A 21,213-nucleotide genomic window follows, 5' to 3' on the forward strand; every position below is an offset into this window, starting at 1 on the left:
AATGTCTTGCATGAATGCAATGTAGTATTGATTACAATGTAAGAAATTATAAATATGGAGAATTTGGAAAATCATGGGAAGACTTTTAAAAACTTATGCAAGGCAAACTTGGCATAAAAAAAATGAAAAAATGGGGAAAAAGTTAAATGAAGAAAAATAACAGAAAATATAACTCTGTAAAATTATAATGACCAAGGTTGGTCCCAAGAAAGAGCTGAGAAAATGAACTTCCTTTCTTTGTAGAGGACACTATGGATCTAGAATATCCAGAAATAGAAGACATTGAAAAGTATTCCAATTGTGAGCTCAGAATGAAACTTATTCTATGTACTAACCAGACCCAAGCAGGGAGGAGCAGAAATGACCCTTGGAGCAGTGAGGGACCTCAGCTCAGCCAACCACTCCTTCCTGACCCCTTCTCTGCCCACCTAGGGAGAAGTTTCTCCTGCTATTCTCCTTCTCAAATTCTTGCTTTTTCCCTTGTGATCCTCAGCTGCTAAATATAGGAGCTTTAATATGGGGAGAGGAGAACATCGGGTTTCTATAATATTTCACTTTTGTCTCTGTATTATCTAAAATACTTATATGAATATTAATAATCATTCATACTTAGCCATCTTCGCTATTGCATGTACAGCCTGAGAGAGGAAGAATGAATTTTCCCTTGGAAAAAAAATGGAAGAAATATCTGCTTAGCATGGTCTGAGTTGGCAGGAGAGACAGACACAGGGAGAAAGAGAGAGACAAACAGGGTGAGACAAAGGCAGGGAGACAGAGAAGGGAGGAAGAGAGAGAGAGAGAAAGAGAGACAGAGACTGAGAGATAAAAACAGCGAGACAGTGACAGAGATAGAAACAGAAAGATGGAAATAGAGAAACAGAGAAGCAAAGACAGAGACATGAAACAGAGGCAGAGAGACAGAAAGAGAGACAAAGAGAGACAGTGAGAAGGAAGAAAGGAGGGAAGAAGGGAGGGAGAGGAAGGGAGAGAAAGAGGGGGAAACTGAGAATGAGTTTTGTGTGTTACACATGAGCTCACAGTTACCAAAAAGTATCTAAGACCATTACAGGTACCCCTAGACTATGAACCTGAACAGCTATGTACTGTGGAATAAGCTGGCAAATCCAGCCACATGAGTTCCAAAGCCTTGGGTCATTGGTTGCCAGACACTCTGCCTCAGGTGGAGAGGGAGAGGTTTCATGAAGATACTGCGATGATGTAAAAGACTTAGACAATGTAGGTTCAAGCTTTATCAAGGTTCCCAGAGTCGAAAGCTGCCTGGGACAGGAGGACCTTGACCTCCCTCATGAGCTCCAATTGGCACTCAGACAGATGAAAGTATAGAACCAATAAAAGACTTGACCTGGGTCACCCAACTAATAAATGTTTATGCCAGTGTACCACCTCCTGTCTCCTAATTCCAAGACCAAAGCTACAGTCTTTCTACTAGAGCATGTGACATGAGAGATTAAGTAGATTTGGGGTCTTGAACTTCTTTTTCTTTAAAACAAAAATGATGTCCTTTCTTAAGATTATTATTTCCCAATGACTCTCCCACCCCCTAATAGGACCTTCCCTTTGTAGCAAAGAAATAGCTCAAACAAATCAACACAATGGCCGGGTCTGACAATATGCACCTCATTGCATACCTATAATCCACCACTCCTTTGACAAGAGGCAGGAGGCAAGCTTCTCTGTCAGTCATCTGAAGTCACAATTGGGGACTACACAGATCCGAGTTCTGAAGTCTTTCAGGATTGTTTTCTTTTGCATTATGGAGGCAATCCTATGAATTGTTCTAGTTCTGCTTACTTTATTCTGCTTCAGTTCATGTAAATGGATGGGTATTGTTGGACTAGGTCTTCCACAGCAGGATGGAGGAAGATAGCCAAGGTAAGTAAAAATTGTGTGTGTGCATGGGGAGGGAGGGAGACGTAGGAGAATGGGGTTAGCTCCTCACCACTTCAGACTGTGTCTCTGGGATAATTTCTATGGGACATTTTGCATTTGCCTACCTACTCCTTGAATAATTTAAAAGGGGCAATAGGGGACTAAGAGAAGAAAAGCTATTTATAAGTTGATTATCTTCAAGAATTTTCTCTTTTTCCAGATTAAAGTTTATTACAACCTTAGAGTGAGAGAGACTCAATAGAAAAGATCCTTTCTGATGCTTTTTTTCTCTACTCCATTGCTTTTGGGATTAAAATTTTGCTGCTCCCAGCCTCAAGCCACCTCTGCCTCCAGAAAAAGAGAAGGCATGTGATGGCCCTTTCTTAACATGGAAAATCACAAGTTAGGGTTAAGCCTTGGGCCCTTCTGGTGTCAGGTCATACATAACTCTTTGGGCAAAGATTGCCTTTCCTTCCCTTAAAAAGCATGCCTTGTTCTTCCAGATAAGGAGACTTGACCTCTCCTCCCCCTTTTCTGCTAGTTACCTCCTCCTCTCTCCCCAGCCTTTGAGTCCGGAGTACTGTTTTCCCTCACACCCCTCACCAACCCTTTCTGACCTACAGAGGGAGAAGCCAGTTTCTGATCTCGAGGGCAGAAAGAACCTGGGAGAAATGTCCTAGAACAAAGTGTTACTTGTGGAACAAACTCAGTGGAGTAGCTGAACTTGACCCATCACTAAACCTCTCATTTTTTATTTTATTTTATTTTATTTTTTACTGAGGGGGGGGGGAGTTCTTTTTCTAATAATTCTACATATTTCTATCGTGTTTAAAAGTTTACGAAGAATTTTCTTATTAACAACTGCAAGAGGTGGGTTCACAGAATTTAGAGTTATAGGATCAAGAATTGGAAGGGATTTTAGAAATTATTCTAAACTGTTCTCTTAATTTTAGAGATGAAAAAATTAGGATTCCCCAGATGTGAAGTGTTCACCGCCATAAAAAGTGGAGTTAGAATTTGAACTCAAGTTTTTTGACTCCAAACCCAAAGCTCTTCAAATTATAACTTCCTATATAAATAAAGAAACTGCAAGGAAATTTAAATGCCCCTGGTCAGTGAGCTCATCTCAAAGTCTGGAGCAAGATTCGGGTCTCGTCTTTAAGATCTGGATACTTTTTATCTTTCAGAGATTGGTCCCCGTCTCTCCTTCAGTTTTTTCACCGCCTGTGCTCTCTGCCTTCCCTCTGTCACCACCTCTGTTCCCCCTGTTCTCTCTTCCTCGCTCTCTCTTTTTCTCCCTCTTTCAGAGCATGCCGTTGGGCTGCTTTAAATCCTGATCCAGGTGGCTGTGATCCAGGACAGGATTTACGGTGCCCTGACCCTGAGCTGTCAAGAAGGAACAGCCAGATTAATGGGGTGGGCGGGCTGGGGGTAATAATCGTTTGTTTGATGTGACAAGGCTGATAGGCGTTGATTTACTTACAGACTGATGGGCTTTTAATTGAGCACCTCCATCCCAGTCACTTCAAAGGCAGGGGAAGTTGACAAGGGGCCCCTTTCACTGAGAGTTCCCAGTGACTGACAGGCCCAGGATGCTCGGGCTCCCAGGCTCGGCCGGGATTGGTCCGAAGCAACCCCTTGGAGTGGGAGGTGTGTCTTGCCTAGCATTTACCCAGAGCCCTCTGGCAAAGTGAAACATTTTCTGTACAACTCTGCAATGGCCTTTTGTCTGCTGCCAAGGGGGGGGGGGGGGGGCAAAGCCGACTCAGAAGGCCCCCACATCTCCTAGAGGGGGAGAAGGATGAGGAAGAGGAGGAAAGGAAAGAGATCTGGGAGAAGGGGGAGGCAGATTGGGAAAAGGAGCTAAGGAGAGTTGTTTTACTCCATATGGTCACACTGAAAGAAGATACTTTTAAAAATCTCCTCCTCCTCCCCCCTTTCCTTCTTTAACCCTATTTTTCTTCTCTTTCATATCCTTTTCCTTTGCTCCCTTATTCTCTCTCGTCCTGGCCTGATCTGCCTTATTCCTCCTGCTATTCGGTTATTTCTTTTCCCGTGGAGCTTCCCTTCTTCTTTCTCCCATTCCTCCCCCCTCCAAAAAAAAGAGCAAAAAAACATGGGACCACTTGAAGTCTGCTCACTCAGACTCACTGGTATCACCTAGAAACTGAAGCTCTTCTCTTCCTAGGAAGTTATTCCCTCTCCTTCCAGACTTGATAGGTTTGGGTTCAGAAATTCAGCCTCCAAATACCCTAAAACTTAGAGGCCAGTTCTAGATAGGATGCTTTCTAGCTCTCCCCAGATTTGAAACCTGAAATTCTAAAGCACTCGCTGGCTCTGAACAAAAATGTACACCAAGTAAAATAGCAATCTGGTTCAGATTTTGTTCTGGTTTTGCCATTGTGGGTTCTATTTCAATTTTTTTTAAGGAATAGAGGTATTCTTTCTTCCATTTATTAGAGATGATAGTCCATGGGTGCAGAATGCCATGTATTTTTTACCAATAGAAATAAATCACTATATCAGATAGGTTTTTCCTCAATTGCTTATCTTTTTTTTTTTATTAGGGAGGGTATAATGTCAGAATTATTGAAAGGTAATTATGAAGAGATGATGATAATATATAGAATTTATATAATCCTTTAAAGTTTGCAAAGAGTTTCACATATATTAACTAAATGTGTAATGGAACTGACTCATGGCAAGAGTGGGTTATAGAGTCTGATGAAAATTTTCCATGATGACGAAAAAAGGAAAGAAGGAAGGAAGGAAGGAAGGAAAGAAGGAAGGAAGGAAGGAAGGAAGGAAGGAAGGAAGGAAGGAAGGAAGGAAGGAAGGAAGGAAGGAAGGAAGGAAGGAAGGAAGGAAGGAAGGAAGGAAGGAAGGAAGGAAAGGAGGGAGGGAGAGAGGGAGCATTTATATAGTGTCTATGAAATGTCTTGCACCATGCTAAGAATTTTTTTACAAATATTATTTTATTTGGCAGTAGATGAAACAGAAGGAAGAAACTAATGGACAAGGCCTAAAGCTATTCTCTTGTCCACTCTCTAAGTGAATCATTATTCTTGGTTTGATTTATTCACTGACAGTATCCAGTGAGTGAAAATGCTTTGGGAAAAGCCTTAGATTTTCTCCTTCCCCAAGACTGACATGTGGCCCCTTGAAAATAAGTCTCAATCCTTTGCCTTGATGTTTTTTCTTCAGTTTTTAAGTGAAGAAGGATGATCTGGATGCTCCGACTTTACATCAAATGAGCAAACCTCCGTGATTCCATGCCAGGATTTGCAGCCAACTCAGCATCAATGCCTGGAAGAGCAAGAAGTGACCTCTAAGAATGACCTTCAGTACTGAGTCCAATGGTAACTAAGACAAGGACTCACCCAGAAGTCTAGACATGAACTTGGTGGGACCAATGTTATATAGAAACTGTGTTAGGAGTGAACCCTCTCCTTGGTATAAGCAATAGTGTGCCCAAGAGAGATGGGGGGTGGGGAATAGCTATTAGTTATTGTTGCATTTTTGTAAAAGCTAATTGATGTTAAGTAATTAAATGGAACTGGGCCTCTTGTCACTGTTAGCTGACAGTGAAGGGAACATAGTTAATGGGGGCTTGAGCTAATGGCAGTAGAACAGAGACAACTTAAATCTCTAAGGATATCCCTAGAACACTGAAGGGGAGCTACACCAGCCTGGAATAGTGAGACCAAAACTACAAACACCGATAAAACATGAAAATGAAATAATGTATTTCAATCAAATTCTATTAGAATTGAGTATTAAGAATTGTGTCTAAGCATTAAGTTTTTGTTTGTTTTGATTTTTGTTTTGTAGTTCACTGAAGAGATTACAACTTCATTTTGGTTCAGTTTAGGATTCAACAAATTTGTGTGATTCTTTTGGAGTTTTGATTCACCTTTGAGCTCAACTCCCAGTATAAAGATCAACAAAGTCCTGTCACCATCTCTTCTAGTTATTTGAGGGTAGTATGAACAATAAGAAAAATATGGCAGCACTGTCCCTAAAACTTCAGTGAAAGATTTGAATGAGATGCTCTGAGATTAGATACTAAGCAATAATAATCTGATTTTTTAAAAGGAAAAGTTGTATCCTTGACACCATAAATGGGTAAGTTTAACTTTAATTACTGACAAAAGTCTAGAGTCTACCACTAAAGGAGTCTTTTAAAAAGGAAAAATTAATAATAAATAAGAACATAGCTTCAAAAATAATTTGTGCCAGACCAACCCAAGCATCTTTGGAAGATTCAGTGAAATGTAATGTTATGCAATAAATATTTATTAAGCATCTACTCTATTCATAGTTCTTTGTTAGGTGGTGAGAAAGATGCAAATATTAACAGAAGCTTGATCCCTCATGAAGATTACAGTCTAGTAAACTCTTTTTTGACAGAGTTACCAGACTGGTAAATCAGGGAGTGGAATAAATGTAGTGAACTTGTATTTCAGCAAGGCATTTAACAAGTCTTTCACAATAATCTTGTGGTCAAGATGAAAAGATGTGGATTGAATGACATTACAGTTAGGTGGATTTGTAAGTGGTTGAGAAACCAGACCTAAAGAGTAGTGATTAATGTCAACATAGAGGGAGGTATCTAGAAACATCATTCTGTCAAAGTACTATAGATTTAGATTTGGAAAAAGGCTCAAAGGTCATCTAGTCAAACCCTTTTATTTGTCAGACAATAAAACTGCTCCCTGAGGAGGTAAATTGACATGAAATGACTTGTCCTTTATAAGAAAGGAAGGAGCCAAATATTTATTAAATTCCTACTATGTGCCAGGCACTGGGCTAAGTATTTTACAAACGTTATCTCATTTAATCCTTACAGTAACTTGGAATTTAGTTGTGCTATTATTATTCCATTTTGTGTTTGAATAAACTGAGGCAAGTAGAAATCAAGTGACCTCCTCAGGAGCACATAGCCATTAAGTTTCTGAAGCTAGTTTTGAACTTAAGGCTTCCTGGCTCTACTAGATAGCACAGTGGATAGAGTGCCAGGAATCAGAAAGACCTCAGCTATATGGCTCTGGGCAAGGCACTTAACCCTATTTGCCTCAGTTTCCTCATCTGTAAAATGAGCTGGAGAAGGAAATAGCAAACCATTTTAGTATCTTTGCCAAAAAAAAAAAAAAAAAAAAAAAAAAAAAGGGTCATGAAGAGTCAGACATAACCAATCAACTAAAACTGAACAACAAAAGGGAAAGAAATGGAATTTGAATTCTGGCTCTCTGTTTCCAGGGCCAGTGCTCCCTCCATTGTACCACACTGTCTCCACTTTGACTATTTTTTAGTTTAACATTTTTTATCACTAGTTTAGATGAAAGCATAGATGGCATATTTGTGTATGGCATAAATCAGAGAGGAAAAATCAATATATCAGATGTCAATGAGGATCAAAAAGATCTTGACAAGCTAAAATGAAGATCTGAATTTATGAAGATTAAATTTACTAAGTATAAATGTAGATTCCTATGTTTGAGTTCAAAAAATCAACTGCACAGTTATAGGATAAAACATCAACAGTGACAGACCCAAAAAAAAAAAAAAAAAAAAAAACTCCTAGAACCTTGTTGTATTAACCAAAAAAAAAAAAAAAAAAAAATAGTAGACAAAATAAGGAAGAAGATAGTCTCAACAGTACTCATCAAGTAGAGAGCATTTGAATATCTAGGCTCCACATATTAGGGAGGACTTTGACAAACTGAAGAGCATATAGAAGAAGGCAACCAGGATGTTATGAGGCTTCAGAAATGATAATAATGAGAATCACAAGAAGAGAATGAGAATAATTTCATACATAACAACAGAAGATATAGAGGATGACATGATTTTTGTTTTCCCAAAGTCAAAGGGTTTTCATGTGGAAAAAGAAACTCAATTTGTTTTTTCTTGGGTACAAAGAGAAGGGATAAAAACACTAAGGTTAAGTATCAGGAAAGCATATTTTGGATCAATATAAGAAAAATCTTCCTAGAAATTTTAATTTTTCAGTTACTTTTCTGTTGTATTCACTCTTCAAAACTACATTTGAGGTTTTCTTGGCAAAGATACTGGAGTAGTTTGCCATTTCCTTCTTCAACTCATTTTACAGATGAAAAAAGTGAGGCAGACAGAATAAAGTGATTTGCCCCAAATCATAGCTAATATCTGAGGCTACATTTTAATTCAGAATGAAGAGTTTTCCTGATTCCAGGGCCATCACTCTATCTACTGTACCACCTGACTTCACCCGATTCTAACAATGAGAGCTATCAAAGATGAAATTAGTTACCTGAAAAGGAAGTGAGTTCTCCATCACTAGAGATCTTCGTTTGGAGCCTGGTTGGCCATTAACTGGGAATGTTTTTTCAGAAAAAGATTGTATTACAGATTACTTTTGAGTTCCTTTCCATCTTTGAAATTATAGATTCTATTATTCTATGAAAAAGAGATACAGCCAGGCTCCAACCTATCTTTTTACACATCATTCCCCTTCAGCATTCTACAATTCAGCCAACAGGTTAAATTTTGTTAAATTTCATCTCTTCACGTTCTGACTTTGCATGGGCTGCCTTGAATCCCTAGAATGAACTCCCTCCTCATCTCTCTCTTTAGAATCACTGGCTTCCTTGAAGGCTCAACTCAAGTTTCACATATAAGGCTTTTTCTGATCCCCTCAGATATAAGTTCTTCACTCCAAAAAAATTGGCTAGTATTATCCCCCAGATTATTTCTCTCTCTCACTCAGATTGAATATCCAGGTGAGTGGTCACCAGGAGGGTGGCTGCTGCCCTCAAATTCTAGAGATATGAGTGGCTTTCACTAAAACTATAGCTTATGAGCCCTCACTGGTATTCTTCCTATAACAGTAAGCCAGAAGGCTCAATTAGTTTTTAGTAAAAGCATTTACTAGGTAAAATAGTAAGTATGGGTATAATAAGAAAAAGTAACACAAAATATCTCATTCCAAACCTAAAGTACATTCTCCCACAAATTATTCACATCATTTGTTAGAAGAGTGAGCACAAAGAGGGAGTAATATGATAGTGAAGCATACATGTAGGAAAAATATGCAGCAAAGGAATCTTAGTACTACAGGTACTAGGAGCTTTTTTCTCTCTTCAGGGAGTTCTCTTTGCAATCCAACTCTAGACTGCCAGGGATAATAACTCCGTTACATCCACAGTTGGCTCTCTTCTCTGTTGCCACATGTCCCACTCCCTGAAACTGTCTCTTTGTATCTGGGTCTGTCAGAAGCATATATCTCTGTTTCAGGCTGCAAGGAGTGTCTCCTACTGATTGAGTAAATATACTTCAAAGAAACATGACTTATGGGGAAAGAAGGAGAAATAAATACCAACCCCTGATGAGAGTGATTCCTTTTCATGAGTCAAATTCCTCTTCCACTTCCAACTTCTGACTCAATTCATTTCAGATACTGAGGGGCCTTCTATTTAAATCTCTGAAAAATCAAAGAAAAGCATTTACATTTCATAAAGGGATAACCTGATGTTAACAATGAGTTAAACGCATTAAAAAATATTTAACTGTAGTGAATAAGACACTGGTTTTGAAGTCAAAAATACCTGAATTCAAGTTCAGCTTCAGACAGCTGTATGGCCCTGAATAAGTCATATATACACACACATATAAATACATGTATATATATATATATATATGTATATATATATATGTATATATATATATATATATATATATATATAAAGGATTTGAATACTTTGTGTTCTGGAGTATTAAATATTCCACCAACATTTAATTCTTTATGTAAAAATAAACAAGACATCCATCTCATTAGCATACAAATTTGCTTTCACTTTTATAAATTTCATAAAACTATATGTATATCAAAGAATTGCTTTAAAATAAATTTCTTTATGATTTATTGTCAGCAAATGTTTGATTTGTATACTATTTTATATTATTACATATCCAGGGTCATGTAAAAACTTCCCAGATGAGAGGGAACTCAAGTAAAAGTTTAAAAAATCCTGTTTTAATCTACACTTGACTCAAACCAGTCCAATGACTGATGCTTGAAATTAGAAAAAATGAGACACTTATAGATCATGCCACTTTTAAACAAAAGAAGTTTACTTAATAATAGAAAGAAAAAGATATTCAAAAAAGATATATAACATTGGTTACTTTTCTTCCACATTTGCCATAGTAGGTAACTTGGTTACAAGAGTTTGTTGACCGGAGACAACTAGATAGTACCATAGAGAGAGCACCAATTTTGGAGTCAGAAGGACCTGAATTCAGATCCAGCCTTAGATATTTGACACTTAATAGCTGTGAGACTCTTGACAAGTCACTTAACCCAGATTGCCTCGCAAAAAGAAAGAAAAAATAAAAGAAAATCTGTTAACTCTGAGAGGCATTACTTACCCCTGCACTAGTCTTTTAAATCTTAGATGTCCAGGAAGCTGTGTCAATAAATAAAGGCATAGTGCTCTGGACTAATTAAGTCTGGAAATTTTATTGTTTTTATGAAAAAAATAGCCTTTGCAGCAAAGACATTTTGGATTTACTTCCATAAATCCCAACCAGGATTGTAGGTTATTCTTACCACACCACATCACAGTCTCAGGCCTGAACTGCCTCGTCCTTGCCATATTCACATAGGAATCAAATATAGCCCATTTCACAGTGCTGGAGAATATCTTTCCTTTTATAGAGATCCTACATTTAGAACATTAAAGATCATTTAACAGATAAGGAAACAGAGGCTTAGAAAAGGAAAATGACTTGTTCAAAGTTGTACAAATAAAAGTAACAAGAGTCCAGGATTCAAACTTAGTTCTCCTGAGTAGAAGTCTGTTCATTGCCTCTGTATGAACCAAAGTAGGTCCCAAATGAATGCTAATAAAAAATGAAAACATATATGTTATCCCCTAGGCCATGGGCCACACATCCATTGCCCTCTGTGGTTATCTGGCCATATCACACTATTGATTCATATTGATTTGTTTGTAGTCTACTAAAATCCCTGCCTCTTTTCCCAAGAAACTGGAATTTGCCTTACCATGCCCACTTTTCACTTATGAAATTGATTTTTTTTAACCTAAATATAAGGCTTTACATTTTGCTCTATTAAACTTCATCCAATTACATTTAGGCCTATCAACAAATATTCATTAAGGATTTAACATATACACACACATTAAGCATTGGATAGAAGAAGACAAAGACAATCACAGTCCACACCTTTAAAGAGCTAACATTCTCCTGGAAGAATTCAACACACCAGCAGATAAGTGCATACATGATGATTTTAGGAGGGAAAAATGCCCAAGTTAGGAGTTTAGGAATATCTGTTGACCATTTTAGGCCCTACTAGAATATCTCTTAATGTTCTCCCAAAGAAATACACTAAAGAGTCTTAAGGAGTTAATCTTTGTCCCTAAATTTCAAATTTATCATTATCAAGGGAGAAAACTGAACTCAGTAACTACACATGAAGACTGTTTGAAATAGATCACCAGATATACCACTATTGTTCCTATCAGGAAATGGGGCTGCTAGAGTGCTTTTGGTTTTTGTTTTCCAAAACTACTATCCTCCCATCATCCCATTGGCAGGACAGAACTCATGACTGTGATGGACCACAAAAAGGAACGTCATTTGGCACTTCCTCATCCTTTCCCCTTACTACAGCCAAACTTCTGATGCTAATATACTAAGATAATAAATAAAAGATGTTTTTGTTTTAATGAGAAGCCTGTACTGTTTCCCCCGGCCTCACCCCTGGGCAGGGTTTGTCAAGAGCTTAGAATAAGAAGAGTGCATGGAGCTCACTTGGGGTTTGAGAAATATGGTTGGGGCTGGGGCAGGACGGAGGAAGGAGGAAAATAAGGGGTGGATGAGGGCTTGAGGGAGCTGGGGAGTCAAGCTCCTATAAAAATAGCGATCAAAATCACAGTGTGAACACACCAAGATCAAGAATCAGAAAGTCATTAACCAGAAGCTAAAGATAGTAGGTAGTGTCTGAGCAAAAAGGGGTTCCAAACTAGGAACAGCAAGCAATATCTCAGAGGAAGCTTGGGAGAGGTGAGGTTCAGAGTTCGGATTGCAAGTACCAGAGAACTAACAGAGTGTCAAGTTAGTCATAGACTCATCTCAATTTACCAGATTCAAATGGTTTGTGGGCAGAGGCGGACCCAGCCCAGAGTCCTTGGTCACACCCTTGGGTTTCTCCTGAGGTTCCTTCAGCTTGAGAGTTCCCACTCCTTCTGTCTCATTGTTCTCTGGGAGAATTGTTAAACCCACGAGATGTCAGACAAAGCCAACACACAGCGGCCAATGGTTGCTTTCCAGAATTTCCTTCAGTTTCTCAAGGAGAGATTGAGACGGATTCATACACAATAGCTAAGATGTATGGTCTTTGCCCTAACTTTTCCTTCTGCTTGCCTCAACATCCTACCCTTACCCTATCATTATCATCATCATCATCATCATCACAGAAAAAATAAACCCTTTTCCCTATGGGGGTAGGAAGGAAGGAGGAAAGGAGGAAGAAAAGGTGAAAAGAAAAATGGAAGAAAGGTTAGGGAGAGAGAGGGAAGGGCTAGGAAATCCATACCATCTACCTCAGAAAGGAGCTACTGATCCTGTTTGAGAAACAAATAAAGTGTGCATTAGGCCCAGATCCACCCAGACATAGAGAGATATATCAGCAAAGAAGGGAAAATGTGAAAGGGGATGTAGGCTATTCATTCACACAGATGTAGTTTCAACTCTAAGGCTTCCAAGAAAGCAGCCGTACACCAAATCCCTTCCAATGCTTCCTGTATCAGAGGCTTCTTTGTGATAATCCTCTTAATGGAATATTTAAGAAATCGGATATAAATCACCCGTCTTTTATCTTTCTATAGAACACATCATATATGTTATATGATGTATTTTGTACACATATGCACACACACTTGCATGTGTTTTAGGGGAGGGGTACTATATTTTAAAGTTTGAGGCAATGCTTTTTTATCTAAATTTTTTTCAGGATATATGAATGCACAGATGTAATTCTGAGTGATCCCAGAGTACAGAAAATGGATGGGTTTTGAGGCCTTCAAAATTAAAACCCACATACACACACACCCCTCTGAAAACCCCTTTTGTCATTTGCAACCAATAAAAATGCCTATTGTTATGAAGAGCTCATAAATAATCTGATTTTGGCATATGCTTTCATACCAAACAGAAAATGAATAAATTAAATTTGATTTACAGCCTTTTTCATTTTTATTAGTACTGCTCTAAAGAGTTTATGTAAGGGATGTGCCAAAGCAGTTATGCCAAATGTTTTAAGGCGTTGGTATTGATATTATATAAATTAAGGTGTTTTAATTTGCATGCTTTAATTAACTAAATACTGGCAGAAAAAGAAAACACAGGCAGCCCTGACTTATTGCCTCTATTAAGCTGCTGACATCTCAGAAAAGATGCCTTGAGTAATCATAATCAATAGGGGAAAACATTTATTTTTCATCATTGAATGAAAAATGTTAGGTTGTTCTCAGTTTTCCTGATGTTTATGATTTTAGTTTGGGAGTCTAACTTGTTCTAAAAGGTTCTAGATTTATGTCCCCAAAGGAGAATTTCACCAGGTAATTCAACTACTCCCTTCATCCCCCATCCAGGAACAGGGCACAAGGCTCAGCTAAAAGCTGCTTCAAGAATGGCACAGCCCAGGCAACCCAACCCAGCCCAGATCTGCTAGAGGAGTGAGTGAATAACTCTTCAGTGCCAAGCACTAAGGTAGTCTGGGCAAGGCTGAGGGTGCCACAATTGCTTTCTATCTATGATGGCTCCACCCCTAGCTCTCATGGTTGAATTTTATGTCTTATCTTGCAAATAAGTGTCTTCTAAGACACTTCCTGAAATCTCTTGCCTATGCCAACTCCCTCTACCTTATATCTTATGGTTTGTACCTTTATATTATTTTATATAATATTTACATAATTATATATATATATAATAAATATATAAATATAAATATGTTTATAAGTGTATATATCCCTTATAGATTATGTTTCCCATTAGAACATAGGTTCACTGAGGGCAGACACTATCTGGTTTGCTTTATTTGTATTCCCAGCACTTAGTAAGCAATTAATAAATGTTCTGTTTATTTATATGTTTACCTATTTATCTATCTTCCTGTCTTGCAATGACAGAACCATTCAGTGTAGTTTTGGGGGAGCCTACACAAAAATGACTGCCACTCACATAATTTCCACTCAGTACTATATTGGAAATCAGGGGATATCAAAGTTGCAGAACACCTTGGTCTGCCAGGAACCAAGAAGAGAATGAGTCAAAGGACCTTCAAATCAGTCTGCTGTTCCTGGAGCTTCTCCTGAATTCAGTAACATTGAGGCTCCCAAACAAAGAGAAATTTTCTGTGAGCAAGTAATTAGGGTTCAGATGCTACTAACAGAAATCTGAATCAACTCACCATCAGAAAGAGCAGACGATATTCTTTTTCTTTTTCCCCAAGTATAATCATTTCTTTTGCCTCCTTAGTCCTCTTTCCTTTTTACCTGCTATTTCTCCTCCTTTTTTCTTTTCTGTCATCAAAATAAGCAGCCTGAGGAGATCTCCTCTTCTGTATTCTTCCTATCCTCATGATCTTTATGGAGTCAAGAGAGAAGAAGCAGAGAAGGGCAAGTATTATTTCAGAACACTGGTACCAAGGCTTTTCCTTTTGGTCAAATTGAAAGAAAAGGATTTTTTTTAAATGGTCCACTTAAAGGTAATTCAATGGAAAAACAAACTCCAAGTATTCTTGTTTTAGGATATAGTCTGTAGCAAAGTCCCCACCCACATTTTCCAGCTGAACTTATTTATTATTATTTATTTACAAGAGAGAGAAAAATGAATTCCAACTGGGAGTGGGCTGGGGGGTAGAACTGCTATCCTTTGCCAGAACTCCACCAAAAAAAAAATAATAATCGCACTTCCTTGTCTTTTCCCATCTTGTAACTCATCAGTTGTTTTAAAACATGTCTCCTGTCATAAATCAGATCATCTTTATGAATTCATCCTGCAATGGTGAGAAAATCACTGAGGATGGAGGGAGGACAGGGACTAAGAAGATGGAAAAAGAGTTCTTACGTGGGAGGAGATTGGGACTGAAGAGAGAATCAGCTCCCCAAATCCAATGGGGGGGGGAAAGATATTTTTAAGGAAGTCTGGGGAGGGAAAGAGAGGGAGTAGGAGGGAAGACTGACAAAAAGCAACCTGTAAGAAAATTAGAATTCTAGAATCTCTAAGCTAGAAGAAGCTTCTAATCATTAACCAGGGACCAACCCTGGGGTAGGATTGGGGGAGTGGATTCAAGACCTTCAGAAATATGAACAGGAACTCTATCTACCACACCCCCCTCACAAATCATTATGCAGCTACTGATAGAAGAACTCCAATGATGGGTAGCTCACTAAGTCTGCCATTCCTAAGGTAGGATATTCCATTTCTGATCAGTTCTAATTTTTAGGAAGTTTTTCCTTAAATGGAGTCCAAAATTGCCTTTCTATTTCTACCCTCAGGAGACCAAGAAAAAAAGAATCTAATGTCTCTTTCATAGCAAAGACAGCTATCATATATGTCCTTATTCTACTCCAAGCTTTTCTCCAGGCATCAATTCCAGTTCCCATACCATCCTCCATACTCTGCTCTCTCCCTTGATAATTTCACCAATTCACATAGGCTTTATTATCATCTATATGTAAAAGCCCCATATATCTATCTAATCATTTTCCTCAATTCCCACCCCCAAATCATATGCCAGCTGTACATTTTTACCTAAATATCTTATAGGTTTTCCAATCAATCTTCCACTTTCTCAACGTGTCATGTCTTCAAATTTTCCTCTTTTTGTAGAGTATATCATTATTCTTCTGGTTCTCATTACACAACCCTTCGCAGAGCTACCAAAATAATCTTTCTAAGGCATGGGTTTTTATCATATCACACATTCAAAAAAAAATCTAATCAAAAACTTTCCATGGCTCTCTACTGCCTCTAGATAAAATAAAAACTCTTTCATTTAGAATATAAGCTCCTTCTCAACCTTTTTTTTCAGGTTTATTACAAAACATTCCCCTTTAAGAAAATATGTTCCTGCTAAACTCTTCCCTAAAGTCAACATGCTGCTTGTGTTAGGCCCCCAGAGTAGTGGATGCAATTATTTTCAGAGAAATCTCTGGTTGTGAGTTAGTACAAAAGCCCCCACTAGTATGCTTCCTTTTAATAACCAAAAGACTCATTTTAAGAGCAGATGCCCATCAGTAGGAAAATGGCCAAATAAGTTGTGATATATGAATGTTATGGAATATTATTGTTCTCTAAGAAATGACCAGCAGGATGATTTCAGAAAGGCCTAGAAAGACTTACATGACCTGATGCTGAGTGAAGTGAATAGAACCAAGAGATCAGTGTACCCAGCAACAAGACTACGATGATCAATTCTAATGGATGTGACTCTTTTCAACAATGAGATGATTCAGGCCAGTTCTAATGGTCTTGTGATGAAGATGGGACTGTGGGAACTGAGTGTGGATCACAGCATAGTATTTTCACCTTTTTTGCTGTTGTTTGCTTGCATTTTGTTTTCTTTCTCATTTTCTTTTTTTTGATCTGATTTTTCTTGTGCAGCACGATATTTGTAGAAATATATATAGACAAATTGCACATGTTTATAACATATATTGGATTGCTTGTCATCTGAGGGCAGAGGTGGAGAAAGGTAGGATGGAAAAAATTTGGAACACAAGGTTTTGCAAGAGTGAATGTTGAAAACTATGCATATGTTTTAAAAATAAAAAGCTTTTAAAAATTAATAAAACAAATAAAACACTTTTTAAAAAGACTCAGTTAATTAGCAAAGATATAACTCAAAAGTCATAGTAAAAACAATAGTTATAAAGCAGTACTCCCAAACTAAGGATTCATTTTCACACAGATACTTTCAGAATCTACAGAAGGAAAAGTAAACACCAACTTAAACAGGTCACTTGGCTGTTACTTTAGACAAGGCTACTAGTGACTGAATTGGACCAACCTCATGAGGTAGTGTCTACTGAATGGAGATAATGAACTTCTGGGCAATGCTAGATAGATAATTTGCTAATGCTTGACTTGGCCAGGCAGGTCACCTCATTGTTGATCTCTTCTTAGAATATAATATCTTTGATAAACAGATTGATCTGCTAGATTCTTCAGGGAACAACTGGATGATCCTGTATCGTCTTCAGCTCTAAATGTTATAATCTTCTTTTTAATTGAGTGCTATCATGCTCTTTAAACTTGGGCAACTAACCTTAGATTAGAATCAGCAGGAACCTCTTCTCTTTAACTCCACCAAAACCTCTGTTTTGAGATTTGTCACATCCAGACGAGGTAAAGAGGTCTAGTCTTTCCAGTCCAGAAAATCCTTCCTTGTTCAAAACCCCCTTCCTAGTAAGATACTCCACCTTGCCAATCCCAATTCAGTCAATTACAATGTAGTGCTCTTTTAGGGACCTTACTCAGAAAAAGTAGGTTGAGACAAAAATACAAGTATGTATTAGTTCTTTTGACTCACTGAACTCTTCACATGCAATTGAGCTAATCTTTCTATGGTGGGGAAATGCCTGTTTTGCATCTGAAGATTTTCCCCTTTAGATTCTTATATTACATTTTAGGCCCTCCCAACTTCCAATTTTTGCTGAAGGCTCATGTGGTTCTCCCCAGACTTAGGATGCAATTCTTTCTTTCTCTCCTCATTAGTCTCCCTATCTTCCTTCAAGAATCAATTCAGATATCACCTCCTCAACAAACGTCCCATGATCTCCCTAGCTTCAGACTTAAATATATTCTTATCTTTATTTTTATGTTATCTAAATATATGTTGTATCCTCCCTAGCCTAAAGTAGAATATAAGCTTCTTGTTAATAATGACTAGTTTTGTTTGGTTTGGGTGTTTGGGGTTTGTTTGGGGTTTTTGTCATTATACTCTTAGCAACTAGCCTAGTGCATTATATGTGATAGATATTTAATAAATATTTGTTAAATTGAGTTGAATTCAATTCCTCATCATGAAATGGAAGTGATCCTGGGTTCCTAAAACAGAGGAAGATGTGCTCAGTCATTTTTTTTTAATCATGTTTGACTCTTCAAGACCCTATTTGGGTTTTTCTTGGCAAAGATACTGGAGTGGTTTGCCATTTCCTCCTCCAGCTCATTTGACAGGTGAGGAAACTGAGGCAAACAGGATTTAGTGACTTGCACTGGCTATCTGAGGCCAGATTTGAAAATGAGTCTTCCTGACTCCAGACCCAGCACTCTATCCACTGAGGCTCCTTGTTAGCCAGAGGAAGGCAGGTTCTAACAAGATAGAAAGGATTTGGTCATAAGCCCAACAAGAGATTATACTTCTTCTGTCTCATGAGCAGCCCAGCTAGATGAGGGCAGGTTTACCACCAGAAATGTGACCATGAGGTAATGATTTCTTTTGCCCACAGGAACTCACAAACAACCTTTATTAAGGATACAATGAAGAATTAAAGGATGATAGATTTAGAGATGGACAGTATCCCAGAGGACATCTAGATCAATCCCTTCATTTTACCACCACAACTACTGACTAATTGTTACTATTCTTTAATCACTAACATTTACATAGTATTTTAAGATTTGCCAAGCACTTTATATATAGATAACATGCTATATATAATTATAACTGTTAACATATACATAGTACTTTAAAATTTGCAGAGTACTTTATCTATAAATGTAGGGTTTTTATATCTCCCTAATATACTTTTTTATTTATATATAAAGTACTCTATAAGTCATAAACTATATGTAAATATTAGTCATGTTATTATTATCATTTATAACATACATTATCTCATTTAATACTCACTACAACCTTGAAAGGCAAGCCCTATTATTATCTCTGTTATTATACATAAGGAAATGAAGTGGCCCAGAGAATTTAAATGACCTGCCCAAAGTCTAAGTACCATAGGTAGTGAAGTAACAGAGCCCAGATTGAAACCACGATCCCTCTGACTGCAAATTTAGTATTAATTTCCTTATACCTCATATTTGAATTAATGGTGATAATATTCACAACAAAAAAATCCCTTATAATTAGCAAAATCAACTTTTGGCTTGTGGGCTACCATGTCACACTGCCTATATATAATTAGCTTGTAGTTCATTAGGAATCTCCAATCTTTTTCAAATTAATTTTTGGTTATTCAATTTCTTCCCCATCCTATACTTATACAATTGATTTTTTGGACCCAAGTATAAGAATTTACAATTATATCCACTAAGTGCCATCTTGTTAAATTTAGATTATTATTCTACCTTGTCAATACCTTCTTTAATTTTGATTCTATCAATCAACCAATAAGATAGTCATTTCTCCAGGTTTCAATTCATTTCGAATTTTGATAGGCAATGCCTTCATTTAAGCAAGTTCTAAACTTAGGGTCTAAAAATTTGGAGTTTTTAAATATTCTAACAATTGTACTTCAACACAATTTGTTTCTTTGTAATACTATGCATTAGATGTATTTTATTTTACACATTTAAAAACATGAACCTATAAAACTGTTCATAGGCTTCACTAGACTGCCAAAGGGTTCCATAATACAGAAAAGATTAAGAATCCCTAATCTAAGTCACTGATATCACCAATAGTATTTTAAACCCACCAATCACAGACCTTGAAGGGAATCAAATGAGATTTACTGGGATTTACGATAAAGTATTCTCTGAACAGCAATGGTCTTACACAGGCATTCTTTGCAAAGAATGTTTTTTTTTTTTTTTAATTTAATTTGTCACCACTTTGGCCAACCAACAAGAACTTTCAGCAGCACTAATCACATTTATTGGGGAAGGAAAGGGAACGAGTGCTTATTCAGCTCCCACTATACGTCAGGCACTGTGCTAAGGGCTTTATGGATATTATCTCATTTGATCCTAGTATCCCAAGAATGAGGCAACTCCTGACATTTAAGAGCATTACTGGACTGGTAGACCAGGGGAATATTATAAATGTAGTTTATCTAAATTTTAGCAAATCTTTTGGCAAAGTATATTATCTACTTCTTCTGGAAGAGATGCAAGGATGGGAACTAGACAACAGCACAATTAGGTGGACTCAGAACTAGTTCAACGGCTGTGTCTCAAGCATAGTCACTAACTATTGGTCTCTAGTGGAAAGTTTCTGGGAATTGGGCCTTAGCAGTTTAACATATTTATCAAAGACTTTGAACGATAACATAAGTGATATAGATACTGAAGAGGATGGGATACTGAGCAAGGATGGGCCTGTGGTTTCTTTGTCTGTCTCTCTCTCTCCCCCCTTCAAAGTGCCAAGGCCGGATTTGTGGTGAAAGGATTCACCCACTCAAAGCTGTGACAAGAAAGGCTTTATTGATTAGGAAAAGAACACCAAGATGTCTTGGAGGGCAATATGCTTCCAGAGAGAAATCATATTGCAAGGAGGCATAGCTTGAGATCTTTATTTTATACACAACAGGATAATAGAACAGGATTTGTATCTGATAAGACTTTTCTGCTTCCATAGGATATGGAGAAGTTTGTATAACAAAGGAGTTTCTCTAGTTTGTATAAGAAAGGAATTTTTCTCTAGAGGATGTAAGGTTTTGTTGTTCATTTACATACTGGGCTATCTGTGTTTCTCCCTCTTCAGATGCCACTTAAGACACCAAGAGACACACTGAAAATTTAAGCCCAATTTAATAAAAAGAAAATGAATGGGGATAAATGTAAAATGCTATATTTGGGCTCAAAAAATCAACTGCACAAGTTTAGGATATAAAAAGGTTGGTTCACAGTGGAGTAGATGACATCTGAATATCTTGTCAGCTCTGTACCCTGGTAAGATAATTGCTTTGTTCTTCAAGTGCCACAGAATTGTCCAAAGTCTCCCTTGCTTTGTATATGTGTGTCCTTTGATACTGTAGATAAAGACTAAAACCCATAGGCTGGGGGAACCCAGTTGGATTGCATTCAAGCACCCCTGACTGGTATGAAGCGAATCATGGAATCTTACCAAGGTCATAATTGGAAGTTATTGAAAGATATTAAGCACCAGAAAGAGTAAAACCAAAGTTCTCTGTGAGGCAGACTTTTCAGAGTTCTTACAGCTTATATAAAAAAATGTAAATAGTTATCCAGTGAGATATTATTTCATGTTGTTACCATTAGGGTTTGAGTGTTAGGCAGAGAAAGGTAATCATTCAGGCAATTCTGCCTCAGCAAGGGCTTGAAACTAAA

At 37.5% G+C, this 21,213-nt stretch overlaps 2 long non-coding RNA genes across 2 annotated transcripts in view; both read right to left on the reverse strand.

Moving 5' to 3' along the window:
• Positions 1–3,599, reverse strand: part of LOC141554873 (uncharacterized) — a 139,420-nt gene extending 135,821 nt beyond the window's left edge. Inside the window, exon 1 of the long non-coding RNA XR_012485992.1 lies at positions 3,374–3,599. This is a non-coding gene — a long non-coding RNA (uncharacterized LOC141554873). The remainder of the gene's footprint in view (positions 1–3,373) is intronic.
• A 1,475-nt stretch (positions 3,600–5,074) lies between these two features.
• LOC141554871 (uncharacterized) lies at positions 5,075–9,519 on the reverse strand. Its single transcript, XR_012485991.1, has 3 exons — positions 9,252–9,519; positions 8,183–8,244; positions 5,075–5,196 (listed from the first exon to the last, which is right to left on the reverse strand). It is a non-coding gene; the product is annotated as an uncharacterized LOC141554871 (long non-coding RNA).
• Between the last annotated feature and the right edge of the window lie 11,694 nt (positions 9,520–21,213).

Source organism: Sminthopsis crassicaudata, chromosome 2 (genome assembly GCF_048593235.1).
Source record: "Sminthopsis crassicaudata isolate SCR6 chromosome 2, ASM4859323v1, whole genome shotgun sequence".
In the NCBI taxonomy this organism is placed as follows: Eukaryota; Metazoa; Chordata; class Mammalia; order Dasyuromorphia; family Dasyuridae; genus Sminthopsis; species Sminthopsis crassicaudata.